Source organism: Papaver somniferum, chromosome 7, assembly GCF_003573695.1.
Source record: "Papaver somniferum cultivar HN1 chromosome 7, ASM357369v1, whole genome shotgun sequence".
In the NCBI taxonomy this organism is placed as follows: Eukaryota; Viridiplantae; Streptophyta; class Magnoliopsida; order Ranunculales; family Papaveraceae; genus Papaver; species Papaver somniferum.
In genome coordinates this window covers 7,213,057-7,232,168 of record NC_039364.1, presented here as the reverse complement: position 1 = coordinate 7,232,168, position 19,112 = coordinate 7,213,057, and the positions used below count along the sequence as shown (strand labels likewise).

The following is a 19,112-nucleotide window of genomic DNA, read 5'->3' as shown; positions in this document are numbered from 1 at the left end:
GCCCCATCTTTACAACCCTAAAAATCTAAACAATTTTGGAATGCCAACAATAGTATTTCGAAAAAAAAATCATGAGTTTAATCAACTATGAAATTATGAAATTACTAGATCAACAACACCACGAATTAGAGCGCACTAAGGATTATCTTATCCAATATTTTCCATTTGTGGGATCTTTAAGTCAAAAACATGCTCACACATAATGGGTGCACGAGCGGATTCAGGAATTAGACATGATCCAAGAAAGAGATCTGAACAAATAAAAAAAAAACTTGGAGGAGAAGTACAAAACCAGCATTAACAGAATATGGGGCGAAGATAGAATTACGCAGCGCAAATTCAAAAAAACAACAAGAAAAGGTTCATGGCTTATTAATTATCAAACATTTACATGTTACTTTGTTTTCAGATTCGAACAAGAGGTACGTTTTTCTGACTAAATCTCAAGCTGCTTTTAAAAAATACTATTTTGTTTGAAACTAACTTGGGTATGGTATTGTATCTAATCTATAGCTTCCTTGCCTACCAAATCTACCACCCACACTAAAAGACTTGATGCAAACTTGGGAATCAGCAATACTTCATTGGGAATACAACTATAGAAGGCATTCTTACGTGAAATTTAAGGAACACATATATTACAGCGAAGACATACTGAAGCTAAGACCTCCCTATGAATTACCCGAGGTAGGATTTCCAATTGAATTTCTTGACAACCAACAATTTGAAGGTGTACCTCAGCGAAAAATCAAACTACGTATTGGATCCCGGATAGAGATAATATAGACCATAGAATCATACTTAGTTGTACCGGATGAACCAATAGCCAATATCGGTGATGTACTTACGGTTATGGAACTGAATGATGTCTATATCACCGGTAAAAAATTACGTGGAGGTGGTGACCGTCTTTACATAGACAGACAAACATCCTACGCATACTGCGAATCATTGCAATTCCTCCTACACAGGAGGCAGTTTCCAATAAAAGTCCATGAACAATGGGAAAAACAGCGAAAAGGAATAAAAAAACGTAAGAGAAGCGCATGTTGCCTGATGGCCAAGATGCGACCCAGTTTATAGTCCATTAAATATGGGAACAACAAAGGATCATAGCAAGAAAAACCTTGTTTACGCAACAGAAACATACTGATGAGGAATTTATTCCAAAAGCACCAGCAACAAAGGCTTGAAGGAAAATCCAGTTTGATAGTTCTTATTTTATTATTTAGATTTTGATTTCTTAATTTAAAGTGAGCTTCCCATGTTAAGTTACATTATGTTTTTAGTGTGTGTTCTTTAAAGATTCTGAGTTCTTATTACGACGTTTCATTATTTTCATGAATTTGCAATATGAGTTCTATCAACAAATCCTAATTGTGAATCCATATACCAGTTGGTCCAAACAAATAAACTGACCCAAAGAAATCCTAAACTTTTCTACGCGTAATTCTTACTATGCAAGCAAACGAACACAAACCCTAACCCTTTTTAAGGAAGAAACCCTAAAGATTACAATATAGACCAAACCCTAAACTCCCTAATAACATCCAACACAAAAAAACTATTCTGATTACCATAAAAGCATAATTTACGGCAATGGAAAAACTGAAAACATCTTACACAAGGCTTCCATGGAAAAATAATAGAGACCCTAAAGATTCAGACGACTAAAGATAAATCACATCTTTTATAATGCACCAACGCATTGACTACAGTTTTACAGCTTCGGCACAGCCGGATCCTGTTCAGATATATGGATTTGATAAAAAAGAATGGATCAAATATCACTACAACATGACAACATATATGGACAGGTTTAAGAAGACACAACGACACCAACTTAAAAAGTTTAGAGAGTATCAGAAATTGCCAAAAAACTGGAATGGGATGACATTTAATCAGTTCATGGCATTAGAATATAATGAAGATGAGGAAAATACAACAACTAGAAATCTGAACAGGGACTCTAAAATGGTCGAAGCTTATTTACTAGATGAAGAATTTCAAGATGAGTATAATAATTGTCATGATAAAAAACAACTAAGGAATGTCTTCAAAGCATTAAAAGCGTAAACCATTACTGCTTTCTAAATATTGTTTTGAAGAAAAAAATAATCAAAGAAATTGACAGAGAAGTTGTTCATTCATAGGAGAACAAGTGATTGAGCAAATATATAGAGAATATAAATTAATGTGTCGTTGTCCAAAACATGGATCTGAGGACTGCATAAAAGAATATAAAGAATATCTATCAGCATGAACAAGAAGTAAAGAGAGAGAGCAACAACATAAGCTGTTACAATTAACAGACAATTGGTGGGCCCGGGAAAGCGTGAAAATTAAGCGTAATAAAAACGGGCCTAAAGTAATACCGCAAGTGCACGGTCGTCGGTTGTAGCTCGTGCAAGTACGGGTCGATCCACAGAGACTGGGTGTGTTTGGAGTTTCTAGCTATTTTGGGTTCTAATTTGCTGCTGGGCTTTTGAGTGGTCAATGGGCTTTGAGTACCCTTCTGTTTTGGACTATGGGCTTAGTGAAGTGATCTGGGCCTTTAGCCTCTGAAGTTTACTGGGCTTGGATATGAACTTGGGTTCAATGGAGTGAACTGAGCCTTGGGCTCAGTTGGATGAGCCTCAGGTTAAGCTAGGATTTTCTTGTTCTGAACCTATTTCTGGGCCTTTGGTTGTGAACTAAACCTTGGGCTTTGTAGCTTATGACCTGGGCTTTGGTTAAGTTCAGTGGACTGATGGGCTTTTGGTCTTCGAACCTGGGCTTGGTTTGGACTGGTTTGAGCTTTGGGTTGAGCTGGGCTTTCACAGTGAACTTTCACAGTAAAAGTGAACTGGGCCTTAGCTTGAGCTGGGCTTCTGAATTGATTTGAATTGCACTGGGCTTTTGGTAACAGTGAGCAAGATAGTGAGAAGAAAGGAGCAAAACAGAAAAGAAACTAAAGACACAAAGAACAGGAACAAGAGTGATAAAGAAACAGTTGCATACCAAGGCCTAAGCCAGGGGCAGTGATGTGAAGAAAATAGCAAATGAAAGAAAGAAAACAGTAAACAATGGAATGAGTCTAAACATGAAAAAGAGCAAAATAAAAACAAAACAGTGAAGACAAGAGGATGAACTCAACTGATCATGCCAATTCTTCCTTAAAGCAGGTAAAGGTAAAGGTTCAAGCCTGCCTTTTACCTAAGGTGTTTCACCAATGGACAGTTGAATCACAACTAAAGTGTCAATCCTAAGCACTAAATGTCTGACTAAAGCACAATTAGTCAGAGAATTTGACAATATCAATAAGGTATGAGTTGTGGTAATATCACATAGTTTTATCCTAACTACAATGCATACATGATATGCACTGTGAGAGTAAAATGTGGTTTACCTTGATTCAATTCTATCCTAGAACATTTCACACATCTAAGAATGACATGAACAACATGAGAACATTACAAGACAGAACAGAGCATACACATTAACAGAGAATATTGTCAAATTCTATCCAGGGTATTAACATACACATTAACAGAGAACATACACAGAACAGAACATACACATCTAGGGTATTAACAGAACACAGTTCTGGATGCTGGCTATTCCAGCATAACCTTTACATCACACCCACAGTCCCCTTTTTATACCCAGACACCCAAATTAGGGTTTACAGAAAAATTCCCCCAAATCCCCAAATTGAACAGTGACAAAATTAGGGTTTCTCACCTAATTCGACTAATTTAATCATACCCATGTTGCCACTGTTCTTCCTCATGCTCTCCCTAGAAGTAATTAGGGTTTTATCAAACAAACCCTAAATGGACAGAAAAATTAGGGTTAGGGATTTTTCTTACCAAACCTGCGATTTGACGCTTCCCTCTTCAACCCATTCCTCTCCTCGTTCACCAGCTCCATTCCCATGCCTTCAATTGCTTTTCTAGCTTCACTAATTCGTCAACCATTCACCTAGGGTTTCGGCAGGGGAGAAATTGACGAATTAGGGGGCTATAAAGATGGGTAATAGTTGTAGGAAGGTAGGGGTGATGATGGTGGAGGTGTGGTGGTGGTAGAGGAGTTGGTGGCGGTGGCAGTGGAGTGGGTAGTGGTGATGATGGAGAAGGTGGTGGTACGGGTTCTGCTGCAGAGAGGGGGGGGGGGGAGAGAAGAAGTCGATGGAGAAGAAGGAGGGGGCGTTTGGTTAGGGTATAAGTATAGGATACTAGTGTGTTGAGCAGGTGTAGAGGATTTTGATGTTTCGCGAAGCTGGACCGTAGGATTATAGGATGATGGAATGATCCAACGACGCGATGGAAATGGATGAGGGGAGACCGTTGGATGACGAGATACATCAAAACTGACGGCGAAGATCGAGATTCGGTGTTGTAGTGTTAATCGGAAGTATCGAGATTTGATGCGCATGCAAAGAAGCGACCGTAGGATCTAAATGTGATCTAATCTGAAGGCTTGGAATTTAGGTACTATGGTGTTTTGCAGGGACTTCAGATTTTGATGAACGATGAAGAAGCGACCATTGGATGATGAGATGGATCCGATCTAACGGTTGAGAATGGAGGCGGGTATGGATATAGAAAATGGGTTTGGGTAAGGGTTTTGGGCCTTGGGTATGCCAAGCCCATATCTTCTTTAAGAACAATTCTTCCTTCTTGAGCCCATTCCTAGCTTTTTGGACGTGCGCTCCATTCTTTGCGGCTTCCTTGCGTAATTTCTTCCGGCTTTTCACCACTCTTCAGCTCTTTTCCGCTCCGCAAGTCATCCAGACTTTATTTATTACCTAAAAATGCAAAATTAAGTAAGAAAAATATTTATTCTTGAAAACAATGAAAATACAGAATATGGGATAAAATGTAGAATTACTGCACAAAAGATGAGTTAAATGCCAACAAAAAGGGATAAAAATATGCACTTTTTAACACTCATCAACAATAACTGAAGGTCAGAATGTGATGGTGATTGTAACCGGTCTAATAGTGGAGAAGTTTTCAGGTAAGCAAAGCCAAAACATCTAAACAAAATTTTATGATTATTTCAAGATACCTCCTATACTAACGTACAAATTTCCTTAGATAACTATTACTTCAAGATATCAAAGTCGACCTCCGTATATGTGGATCTGGACATACAACAAGTTCATGAAATGAAATCAAAGTAAGTATATATGAATATAGATACAATCACAAAAAAGTGTTAAACCTAATATCATTACTTACCCGGTGATAAAACAGATTTGCAAATTCAACTCAAGTAGTTGTTATTGATAACAACGAAAAGGAAATGGAGTATGCAACTTCCATAGAGGAATTACTTTTCGGAAACAGAATCACTGTAATGGAAGGACTTCAACTGCTATATAATTCAGCCAACAATGTAACATATACATACATAATTTCAAGAACAAGTGGTTATCTATTTAAAAAAATATCCTAACCATTAATATATATTCATGACAAGGAACAACTTTCACGATCAAGGAAACAGTGATCGGTATCGTAGAGTGATCGACTTGGTTCTACATGGCATGTCCAAGATGTACCAAGGAACACCTCATGAAAGATGGAATTCCATGGTGCAAAGGTTGCGAGAAAAGAGTGAGAAATCCAGTTCCACGATACAAATTGCAGCTCATAGTGACAGACAATACCACGCAAGCTGTCATAATAGTTTCGGGACCAGCTGCAGAACCACTACTTGATAATGTAAGACTATCAAAACTCATGGAAATTCAACAGCATTGACATAAAGGTATGAAATACATTCTTTCTTAGGTTCTAAGTAAATTGCATATACTAAATTAATCTAACAGTTACATTGTAAAAACAGGAAAATATGGCAGAGTATGTTCTCGAAATAGTGGATACGCTGGGAAGGTTATTCATATTCGAAGTGCACCTCAATGAGAAATCTTTTGGCTACAGTAATTTTTCAGTCAGGAAACTGTATCCGATAAATTATGATCTGGAAGCTAAATACGAACTCCGCAATATGCAGCAGGTAATAAAAACCAAACACAAATTATAGTTCTAATCAAATATAAGGGAAAAAAATAACGGACTAAATTTGGCTGCAGGTATTACCAACCAACGAAACTGATAATATGGATGGAGATGAAAATATGTAATAAATCATAGCATTGGCGGACTTAGCAGAAAAGGGATTACAAAAGAACGATGCCGTAGAGACTGGCAATCATGGTGATAATGAAAAAGGTAAAAATATGGATGAAATAAGAGCATCGGAGAACTTGCCGGAAACTGGCCAGCATGGTGACAATGAAAACTTGGAGGACGAGGCAGAATTTGCAGAATTAGAAGCCGCGGAAAAAGCAGTCCAGAATGGTCCTTGAAATTAAACACACTTTTCTTCTAAGATTTGCTTATTTTTAAGACACCTTTATTATGGTTTGGGTACTTTCTTAGTTTTTGTTAAGTTATGCAACAATGGTTTTATTGTGGTTTAGGTACTTTCTTAGTTTTTGTTAAGTTAAGTAACAATGGTTTTATTATGTTTTTGGTACTTTCTTAGTTTTTCATAAGTTATGCAACAATGATTTTATTTGTTCTTACAGTGGTGTACAACATGTACTTGGTGCATAATTTGTGATTGTTTGCATATCTTTGGACCATCAACTCTATTCTATTTGTAGTTGATTTGCGAAGCTGCCCGGGCATAGCACGAGCATAAAATCTAGTGTACATGACACGTTTAAGCTTATTCAAATAAAAATGGTCGATTTCTATTTCTAGTTTCTCTTTTCGTCTTATCTACTGTAGTTGTTAATTTTCCCAATACTACTTTGATTTTTGTATTTAAAAAAGTATATATTTCTTCTATCAACGGTCAGGAACGTATACACGATGAGATTAACAATGAAAACTTGTATGTGTTGTATAAAATCATCAAATTTAAATGAAAAACAACCACCTAATAGAAATGAGGATCGACCGATACCAATGTATTTGACCGATACCTAACCAATGAACTAGTGAATCCTTGCTAGAAATATATGACCTAACTGAAACCTCGTTGTGCATGATGAGATTACCATACGATGCATATTATCACGCGGATTCGAAGTAGTATTGTTTACACAAAATTGGTCAATTAATCCAATAAGGACAATTCCTAGGTGAAAAAGACATGTAAAATTTGATACTGTTTAAATGGACGAGAATATAAAAATAGCCAGGAAGTAAACAGTTTCATCCTACCCATTGTCAAATACTTTTTTTATTTTTAATTTAGATCAAGATGCATCCAGTTTCACCCTTGCTATGTTTTAAGTTTAAGTCTGGATGAATCCAGATTCATTCTTGCTATTTTTTTGGTGTCCATTTCACCCATACTAATTTTCACTCGTCCATTAGAACCATGTTTTATAAATATTTGGGCAATTAACCCAATTTCTCTATTGTTTAAGCGCAAAAAATGTTCCTTTTCAAACATAGCTTAGTATTCGTTGAGGAAATGACCTGCTTAAACTACATCCAAAGTGGAATTCAGATGTATGAATATTAACATCTCAACTGTTTTGCAGAATTTCAATTCTTTTCATGATTGGCTGGTAAGTTGGTTTTCAAACCATACTAATATTCAGGGTACCAATTTTGCAGATGAAGATTATATTTGTAAACTTATGTGCACTGTCTGGTACATTTGGAAAGATAGATGCAACTTGGTTTTTCAGAATGCTAAACCAAATGCTAATAGTACAATTTCTAGAATTCAGACTTTGTTTCAGCAGTGTACTCTTTCCCATTCCGCTGTCAGGACAAATGAGAACAATCATGCAATAATAAAGACTTGGTTACCTCCTGAAACTGATTATGTGAAAATAAACATTGATGCTTCTTATATGTATGAAACAAAGAAAAGGAAGTGTTGGACTGATTATTCGGGACTATGCAGGTACCACACTAGGGGTCAAATGAGTAAATCTAGATGAGGAACTGGAGGCAGAATTTGGAGCTGAGAATTTTGAGTGCAAAGCTTTATTATTGGCAGTTGAATGGATGGAGCAACTAGACTACAAGAAGGTGGTTTTTGAAATGGATTGTGATAATGTGGTGAACTCTCTGCAAAGAATGGATTCTCAGATACATTGGCATAACTAACATTTACTTTCAGCTATTAAAAATAAATTTTCTAGTTTCAATTCCTGGTTTTGTAAGTCAGTTCATAGATTGAGTAATAGTGTGGCTCATTCTATAGCTGAAAAAGCTAGGCTTGAAGCCAATAACTTTATTTATATGAACCACTATCCTCCTGATATCATTAGATTGACAGGAGATGATTATGTAAGTTTTCAAATCAATTAATGAATAATATTTTAGTATAAAGAAAAAAGGTGGAATTCAGATTCGACTCCGCACCTCAATCAAGCGAACATCTAACTGAATCCGATAATGAAGTGTTATTTTGACCAATAATTTAGAGAAAAATGCTTCACGGACGGAGATTCAAACACTAACAAATCGGATAATCTCACATTTAACAATTTTATGGGCCTCACTCCGCTTGGTCCATCGTATTTCAAAAACGGGAGGGTCTCCTTTGCCCAACAATACTCCTGTTGAAGCTTGATCGCCATCAGTAAAATGCTTTCTGGTATTGATTGGTTTTGGCAGTATATTAGTTTATTTGTGGCTCCACAATGATGAAAAAAAAGTCAAAGAGCAGTTTAATGGTTGAGGTTTGGGCTTTTGCTAGTAAGAATTGTGGGATTGTTATTTGTGGAGTTAGAGAAATATGAGTGTGAAGGATGTTCTAAGCAGCAGTGACGACTTTGCAAACTAAGTTCAACAACATAATTTTTTTTTTCTTTTATATTATTGATAGGTAAAGATTCTCTTTGATCTTGGCGAGTTTCGAACTCAGATCATTGGTGTTATCACTTGATAACTTTACCACTATACAACGGTGGCACCGGCATAGAGAGACAAAAAAAAAATCATTTTTCTCTCTCCTCTTTTTTCCTCTTCTCTCTAAGAAAAAATCCTTTGGCCTCCATTAAACTCTTGCTCAGATTTGGTCCTTTTTGGATCAGATCTGAGCAAGATTTCTTTTCTTTTTTAAGTTTTCATTGAATGAAAGTAGTTTTCTTTTGTTTTTGATGTCATTTGACATATTTGTTCGCTATTTAGAGCGATTTTTCTTCGCCATTTGGGGCGAGTTTCTCTTCCCTTTGAGGGTGATTTATTCAAACCTTGATCGCTGGTTCGTGACTTGCTATTCTCGATTCAAGAACATCGACAATCAAATATGGTGTTGCTTAAAATCCATATTCAATCCAAGGGATTTAGGGCATCCGGGTTCGTTCGGGTTTACAAGATATTGGGAAAATAACTCCTTTCTTATAAGAGTATCTCTTATTGAAGAAGAAGAAAATTAGATTAAACGGTCGGAATAGATTCCGGATTATACCATCATCCTTCCCTACTACATTTATAAAAATTGTGTATCTTTACGGTATATGGTTCTTTTTCTTCGCGATTTACCTGTAATTGATATCTTCATTTGTATTAGGGTTCTTATTATCTTGTATTTTGATGTTTTTGTTATTCTTGTACGCGATCGTATAATCACATTTTGATTTGAATAAATTAAAATTATTGATTAACCAAAAAAAAAGAAAAAAAATGTGGCACCAGCATCATAAATTGGTGACCATTTTTTTTCTCCCTCTCAGCAATAGTGAGTTTTTTGGTCGTTGAATGTAATTTTTATATTTAGTTGATGTAAAATTATTTTAGTCTTGTGGAACTAATGAAATGGGTATCACCGTTATTGTAAATTTGGCATGTAAAATTTATAGATGTTGTACATACAAAGGTAGTTTATGAAATAGACATCTGACTGTTCACATATTCTTCTTCGCCAAACACTAATAGCCCATGTGTGATGTGTTCGACACATTGTTTTGAATTTAAATCGAATACAAGTAAACAACCACAAGGAAAAGAATCTACAGTGAAAAAGCGTCAACATTTTTGTGCTACGTAGGGGTGTAAAACGTGCCGCCCAGCACAGCACAGTCCACGAAATCACGCACTTAGTGTGCTATGTGCGGTGTTGTGCCGAAGATTATGACGTGTCGTGTTGTGCCGTGCTAGAAGGCATGATGTGCTGGGCTATGCCACAAAAATAAACATATTGTGTCGTGCCGTGCTGTGCCGGGCACATTTATTTTATATTTTCTAAAATAAATATTTTCCAAATATTTAGGTATTATATGTGTTATTATGAAAATAAGTCAAAACAACGATAATAAAAATGTCAATAATTTGCTAGGATAAAAGTTTTTTTTTTGTGAAATATACCCAAAATGTGATGTATTATGCCACGTTTTGAAGTATTTTATACATATTATGACGTGATTTCTTAACGTGTTGTGCTGTGTCGTGTCACGTGCTAATCCGTGCCGCGTGTTGTGCTGGGCTACTGTGCCATTTAGTCAAACCCATCATGTCCCATTTAACTAACGTGCTATGTCGTATGGGCTAATTAAGTCACGTGTTGGGCTGAGCTGTACTCAAATTTTACCATGCTGTGCTGGGATGTACTCGTGTTGGCACAACCCAATTTACACCTCTAGTGCTACGTGTGCCCATACAAACTTAACTTGATTTAAACTTGGCGTTCCTATAATAAGGCATCTACATAAGTTTGACACATATGATTGCACCCAAACCTAATCGTAACCTTAAAATAAACGCATAGAAATTATAAGTGCTTCACATATGCCGCGTCTTATTTCCATGAAAATGAAAAAAAAATCCCCATCATTTTTGGTTGCCTGTAGTTGTAACTATCCATTATTTTGTTGGATGAATTTTAACTTCTCGTGGATCACATGGAATGTATGGTACATTAAGAAGTCATTTCTATCGCAAACGAATTTAGTTACCATATGTTAGTGTCATTCATATAACTGTTTCAATTGTTAAAAGTTCGAAAAGTAAGTAGTTACGTGCTTAGCGTGCTATGTGCCGTGATGTGCTGTGTCGGAGATTATGACGTGCCGTGCTAGAAGGCGTGCTGTGCCGGGTTATGCCACAAAAATAAACATATTATGTCGTGTCGTGCTGTGCCGGGCACATTTATTTTGTATTTTCTAATATAAATTTTTTCCAGATATTTAGGTATTATATGTGTTATTATAAAAATAAGTCAAAACAACGATAATAAAATGTAAATAATTTTCTAGGATAAACGTTTTTTGTGTGTGAAATCACTACACCAAATTTAACGTTTAGCAACAGCTGCGATCTGTTGCTGAACCGGGCTTGCATTAGATTCTTGCCATTGCTAAACACCCTGCCGGAGTTTTTCGGAACAGCTCTATCTTCGTTGCTAATTTCGGTCAGCAACTGCAGTCGCAACAGAAACATCTGTTGCGAAACAAAATTTTAGCAACAACAAATAAGTTGTTGCTACTTTGTTGCTAATTTTAGAGCTATTCTGGGATATTTTTTACTAGAACTGGATATAATTATTCTGGTTTAGATTTAGCAACATGTTCTTGGCGTTGCTAAATTTTTGCAACAAGAAAAAAAAGAACCTAATGCCCCCAACCCAGTTGTCCTACAATGTTCCAGTTCCCTGCAGTTGTCCTGATTCTTTCTGCTCTGATAATTTAATCAAATAACCCCCATATTCAACATAAAATTTTAATGAAACTAAAAAACACAACACAAAAGTCATGACATAACAAGAACTGTTATTTGGATATATCTATTAACATAACAATACATCAAGGAATCTTACAAAATATTTGAAAGGGGAAATGAACTTTTTCTAAGGCAAAAAAAAATAAAAAAAAAATAAAAAACTGAAATACAAATACATGAACTACCTGCGCATACTGTTTAATTAAGCTGAAATACACTAACTCTTTTATTGCACAAATGAAAAGAGAGCAAGTATGGATACCTCCGCTCCAATCAACTTTTAAGTTCTTCCATACCAGGGACCGTTAGTACGAGGAAAAGGCTATGAAGTCGTGAACCTGAGTCATGAAATGAATGATGCATTTGGAAATAATCTCAAACTATTTAAGATTTGAAGGTCTAATACAACTGAGGTGGAGTGAATTATTTACATTAGAGTTTCAGTAATCACACCTCCTACTCATGGAATGGAAGGAAGAAAGACGTATGCCATGTGCTTTGTGTACGCAGGTGAAAGCTTCATTCATTTGGCTTAAGGTAAAGAGTTGGATTTCTGCGCAAGTACAAGAAGAAGTATCAAGGAAAATCCATGAATCTCATTCGAGTATTTAACAAAACCTAATAGCATACTATAATAAAAACTGAAAAAGGGGAGATTTTCCATAATTATAACAGGTTACATAATATTATCATCTTAGCAAGCATCTTCCAATTAAGGATACCCACTAATAGTCCATGTCTTTTTGAATCACAATATTAAGCTTTCAGTTGAAGCAGTACTGTACCATTAATAAGTTAGCATATTGGTAGCTTGATAGCTGCTTGTACTGCAGACTTGTGAGGCTCTCATGACTGAAATTGTTGGCTTATTCAGCAGAGAGCATTACTCTGTCTGTCAGAAATACAAATGCATGTTAGCATCTCTCAGTAATATAAGTTGAGATGCGCTCATGGGTATTAAAAGCACGGACGTGGAAGATAATTCAATTAGTAATATGGAAAAGCTACATGAGAATGATACAAAACAATTCTAATGACATTTAGCAAGAAATACCTTCATGATCAGCTTCCTCACTGACAACCGCAAGTCATATAAGGTAATGCTGCGATCACTGAAAACCCCCAAAAATTGGAAAAAAACAAACGTTTATCTACAATGTGACACTAAACAAGAAAGTTGCATATGAATTACAGTCTGCATCCTGAATGGTAAGTGGAAACAATTTTACCTATACTTCTTCCGTAACTCCAGGTAAATGTCGTCCGCATGCTGCAGTTCTTCATTGCAAATATGAATAGCCCAAACTGCAACGAAAACCAAATATGCCAGATCGTCAACTTTAACACCTGGTAGCTGGTTTACCAAGATGATTCAGGATCAATTTCAGTTTTTCATTTCCTTCCAACCACAATCTGTTTTAATTCAACAACACAAATATTCAAGTTAATTCGTTCCTTACAATAAACCTATTTAACTCGAAAAAAACATCTTCATTACAGTGCAACACCCTCAAGTTCAAAGTTTTCTCTCATTTGGTTGTGCGCGGGTGGATGATAGATCAGAAGATAAAGTAAATTAGCAGAAGAAACAGAAAATGCAAACACTCCCAAATAATACGGAACTTAATACCTTAACTAACAACTTCGCACGATCGGAGGTGCTTCCAATAACATAATGGTTCATCTCCTGCAATAGCTTTTGAGCACCCTCATTGTTTGATCGAGAACACAACTTGGATAGTTTCGAGCGAACAATTCTGCTAATTCTGTGACAAGTAGTTGGTCAATATAGTGAACCACATTCCAAATTCTCAAGTCTAACCATAAAAAATTATGTATAACAAAGCATGAATAGCATACGGCATATTTCTACCAGTTGCATTCGTGTATCCTTTCTATTCCCAAATGGTTTTGCACTCTTGAAGTTCTTCTTATTAAATAACTGAAAGAAATTACAAGTTCGTTTAGGTGCTATGGAATTACATGTCAAATACTAGAAAATATGAAACTAAGCAAATGTAGTGGTCTTGTTCACATTATTAAAAATAAATTTGGCAATGGTGGTAAATCATTGTTAAGCAGATTAGTCTGTGCTGACAACCAGAAAGCTGACTGAATAATTTCCCGCATAAATGTACTGATCAGAAATGAAACGTCAAGGTAAAGGCCTTTGCAATTATAAGATATGACAAGTGTTGACTTAATAAATAGACATAACCAATAATTAATAGTTTGTAAATTCCACTATAGCTCAAGACAACAAACATTAGCAAAATAGTGACAGTAGCATCTAAACGTGTATAAAGAAGGTGATTGATGATAAACCATGAAAGCAGGAAAGCTAAGGTGATCAAGATACCCTGTGGAAGACGTCGTTGGAGGCGTAGATTTAACTGTCTCTTTCCATGATAGATTGATCTTCTTATCACCAATAAACAAAGATGCTTTTAAGTGCAATGGCTGATATATAGCACATAAACCATCAGGTGTAAGTTTCACAAGATTTCTATGACCGTACGAAATACGTACAACTTGAATTCTAGTTTACCTTTGTCATTAAGAAAATATTGTTGCAGTCTGAAAGGCTTACATACAGGATTACTTATTTCAAGGATATTCGAAGATTCTTCTACATGGTTAATGCACTCAAATTTAATCAGAAACCTACAAAGAAAATATGCATAGGAGATGCAAAAAACCATTAATCTAAATAAATAATCTGCAGGAGATGAAAAAACTATATAATAGGCTCGTGAATACTCAAAATCACTGTTATGCACCAATGAAGAGAGAAGAGAGCATGTTCAAAAAGGTCTCAATGATCAGTATTCCATGTTTCAAACAGCACCACCAACATACCTCTATCGCCACTAAATTTTTCCAATCCCTTGCCATTAACCAAAACCACCAATATATCTCTCCCACCACTAACAAACCATTCAAACACCACCTAAAAATACAGATGCTGAAAAACCCCAAATTTCAAAAACCTAGAGTTTTATTCCAATGAAAACCCCCAAATTGATTTATATATATGAAAGAATTAATTGTAATTAAAACAAAATCGAAACATTAAACTCAAAATGAGAAGATTAGAAATCAATACTTGTACGGATATACCACTAAGTTTTTCGAGTCTGCTGTTGATGGTGACTTTTGTCAGAGAAGATCGAGTGGTGATTATGGTTGTGGGAGAAGAAGACGAAGGTGTTGGTGATGGTGGGTACCAGTTCTTGTGGTGATGGAAGTGGTGTAGTGGGATTTTGAAGAAAAAAAACGAAGAGATCTTCTCTCCCGATTTGGTAAACAAACAAATGAAAGTGAGAAACAACTGAAAGAGACGGTTTAAAATCTTCAGATTCGGTTGAAGGGTAGTGGTTATTAGGATTATTGATGATGACGGTGGTCGGATGAGAGGCTTCTGAACTTGAATAAGAAGAAGAAAATGGAGGAGAAAGAGAAGCATAAGAAAGTGAGAAGGGGGGAGGCGAAAGAAAAGTAGAACTAATCTAGAATCTAGGTTTTATCTTTTAAGTAACCAAGGTCATAGACGGGACTCGAGTCAAGGGAAGAATAATCTTAGAGCTTCAAAACGATTTCAGTTGACTGGGCGGTAAAATACTATAAAGTGTTACCTGCCACACATCGAAGTCGCACGCGTAAGGTCCCCAAGGTTGCTAATAGTAACAAAAAAAAGCACTCACGAATTTAGAACAGATTTCAGTCGTTGCTAAAATTTAGCAATTGCTTTCCTTTGTTGCTAATGCGCAACAGCGTTAGCTCTGTTGCTAATTTGGGTTGCTATATTGCAAATTTGGTGTAGTGAATATACCCAAAATGTGATGTATTATGCCATGTTTTGAAGTATTTTATACATATTATGACGTGCTTTCTTAACGTGTTGTGTTGTGTTGTGTCGTGTCACGTGTTAATCCGTGTCGTGTGCTAATCCGTGCCGCGTGTTGTGCTGGGTTACTGTGCCCATTAATCAAACCAGCATGTCCCATTTAACTAACGTGTTATTCCGTGTGGGCTATAATTAAGTCACGTGTTGGGCTGAGAAAATTTTACCGTGTTTTGCTGGGTCGTACTCGTGCTGGCACAACCCAATTTACACCTCTAGTGCTACGTGTGCCCATACAAACTTAACTTGACTTAAACTTGGCGTTCCTATAATATGGCATCTAGATAATTTTGACACACATGATTGCACCCAAACCTGATCGTAACCTTAAAATAAACGCATATAAATTGTGAGTGTTTCACATATGCCGCGTCTTATTTCCATGAAAATGAAAAAAAGATCCCCATCATTTTTGGTTGTTTTTAGTTGTAACTATCCATTATTTTGTTGGAAGAATTTTAAACTTCTCGTGGATCACATGGAAAGTATGGTACATTAAGAAGTCATTTCTATCGCAAATGAATTTAGTTACCATATGTTAGTGTCATTCATGTAAGTGTTTCAATTGTTAAAAGTTTGAAAAGTAAGCAGTTATATGCTTAGCGTGCTATGTGTCGTGCTGTGTTGTGCCGGAGATTATGACGTGCCGTGCTAGAAGGCTTGTTGTGCTGGGCTGTGCCACAAAAATAAACATATTGTGTCATGTCGTGCTGTGCCGGGCACATTTATTTTATATTTTCTAAATATTTAGGTATTATATGTGTTATTATGAAAATAAGTCAAAACAACGATAATAAAATGTCAATAATATTCTAGGCTAAATGTTTTTTTGTGTGTGAAATATACCCAAAATGTGATGTATTATGCCATGTTTTGAAATATTTTATACATATTATGACGTGCTTTCTTATCGTGTTGTGCTGTGTCGTGTCACGAGCTAATCCGTGCCATGTGCTGTGCTGGGCTACTGTGCCCATTAGTCAAGCCCTGCATGTCCCATTTAACTTACGTGCTATGCCGTGTGGGGTAATTAAGTCAGGTGTTGGGATGAGTTGTGCTCAAATTTTCCCGTACTGTGCTGGGCTGTACTCGTGCTGGCACAACCCAATTTACACCTCTAGTGCTACTTGTGCCGATACAAACTTAACTTGACTTAAACTTGGTGTTCCTATAATAAGGCATCTAGATAAGTTTGACACACACGATTGTACCCAAACCTAATCGTAACCTTAAAATAAAGGTATAGAAATTGTGAGTGTTTCACATATACCGCGTCTTATTTCCATGAAAATGAAAAAAGAATCCCCATCATTTTTGGTTTCCTATAGTTGTAACTATCCATTATTTTGTTGGATGAATTTTAAACTTCTCGTGGATCACATGGAAAGTATGGTACATTAAGAAGTCATTTCTATCGCAAATGAATTTAGTTGCCATATGTCAGTGTCATTCATGTAAGTGTTTCAATTGTTAAAATTTCGAAAAGTAAGTACTTACGTGCTTAGCGTGCTATGTGCCGTGCTGTGCTGTGGCGTAGATTATGACGTGTCGTGCTGTGCGTGCTAGAAGGTGTGATGTGCATTTCTATCACAAAAATAAACATATTGTCTCGTGCCGTGCTGTGCCACAAAAATAAACATATTGTGTCGTGTCGTGCTGTTCCAGACACATTTATTTTATATTTTCTAATATAAATATGTTCCAAATATTGAAGTATTATAGGTGTTATTATGAAAATAAGTCAAAACAACGATAATAAAATGTCAGTAATTTGCTAGGATAAATGTTTTTTTGTGTGTGAAATATATCCAAAATGTGATGTATTATGCCATGTTTTGAAGTATTTTATACATATTATGACGTGCTTTCTTAACGTGTTGTGCTTTATCGTGTCACGTGCTAATCCGTGCCGCGTGCTGTGCTGGGCTACTGTGCCCATTAGTCAAACCCAGCATGTCCCATTTAACTAACATTCTATGCCGTGTGGGCTAATTGAGTCAGGTGCTGGGCTGAGTTGTGCTCAAATTTTACCATCTTGTGCTGGGCTGTACTCGTGCTGGCACAACCCAATTTACACCTCTAGTGATGTGTGTGCCCATACAAACTTAACTTGATTTAAACTCGGCGTTCCTATAATAATGCATCTATATAAGTTTGACACACATGATTGCACCCAAACCTAATCGTAACCTTAAAATAAACGCATAGAAATTGTGAGTGTTTCACATATGCCGCGTCTTATTTCCATGAAAAGGAAAAAAAAATCCCCATCATTTTTGGTTGCATGTAGTTGTAACTATCCATTATTTTGTTGGATGAATTTTAAACTTCTCGTGGATCACATGGAAAGTATGGTACATTAAGAAGTCATTTCTATCGCAAATGAATTTAGTTACCATATGTTAGTGTCATTCATGTAAGTGTTTCAATTTTTAGAAGTTCCAACAGTAAGCAGTTACGTGCTTAGCGTGCTATGTGTCGTGCTGTGCTGTGCCGGAAATTATGATGTGCCGTGCTGTGCCGTGCTAGAAGGCGTGTTGTGCTGGGCTGTGACACAAAAATAAACATATTGTGTCGTGTCGTGCTGTGCCGGACACATTATTTATATTTTCTAATATAAATATTTTCCAAATATTTAGGTATTATATGTGTTATTATGAAAATAAGTCAAAGCAACGATAATAAAATGTCAATAATTTGCTAGGCTAAATGTTTTTTTTTTGTGTGAAATATATCCAAAATGTGATGTATTATGCCATGTTTTGAAGTATTTTATACATATTATGACGTGCTTTCTTAACGTGTTATGTTGTGTCATGTCATGTCACGTGTTGTGCTGGGCTATTGTGCCTATTAGTCAAACCCATCATGTCACATTAAACTAACGTGCTATGCCGTGTGGGTTAATTAAGTCACGTGATGGGCTGAGCTGTGCTAAAATTTTACCGTGCTGGGTTGGGCAGTACTCGTGCTGGCACAACCCAATTTACACCTCTAGTGCTACGTGTGCCCATACAAACTTAACTTGACTTAAACTTGGCGTTCCTATAATAAGGCATCTAGATAAGTTTGACACACATGATTGCACCCAAACCTAATCGTAACCTTAAAATAAACGCATATAAGTTGTGAGTGTTTCACATATCCCGCGTCTTATTTCCATGAAAATGAAAAATAAATCCCTATCATTTTTGGTTGCCTGTAGTTGTAACTATCCATTATTTTGTTGGATGAATTTTAAACTTTTCATGGATCACATGGAAAGTATGGTACATTAAGAAATCAATTCTATCGCAAATGAATTTAGTTACCATATGTTACTGTCATTCATGTAAGTATTTCAATTGTTAAAAGTTCGAAAAGTAAGCAGTTACATGCTTAGCCTGCTATGTGTCGTGCTGTGTTGTGCCGGAGATTATGATGTGCCGTACTGTGCCGTGCTAGAAGGCGTGTTGTGCGGGATTGTGCCACAAAAATAAACATATTGTGTCGTGTCGTGCTGTGCCAGACACATTTATTTTATATTT

The 19,112-nt window shown here is 36.2% G+C and overlaps 1 long non-coding RNA gene across 1 annotated transcript; it reads right to left on the bottom strand.

Moving 5' to 3' along the window:
* Window positions 1-13,030: 13,030 nt before the first annotated feature.
* LOC113298025 lies at window positions 13,031-14,131 on the bottom strand. Its single transcript, XR_003333974.1, has 4 exons — window positions 14,041-14,131; window positions 13,555-13,623; window positions 13,312-13,447; window positions 13,031-13,094 (listed from the first exon to the last, which is right to left on the bottom strand). It is a non-coding gene; the product is annotated as an uncharacterized LOC113298025 (long non-coding RNA).
* Window positions 14,132-19,112: the final 4,981 nt, after the last annotated feature.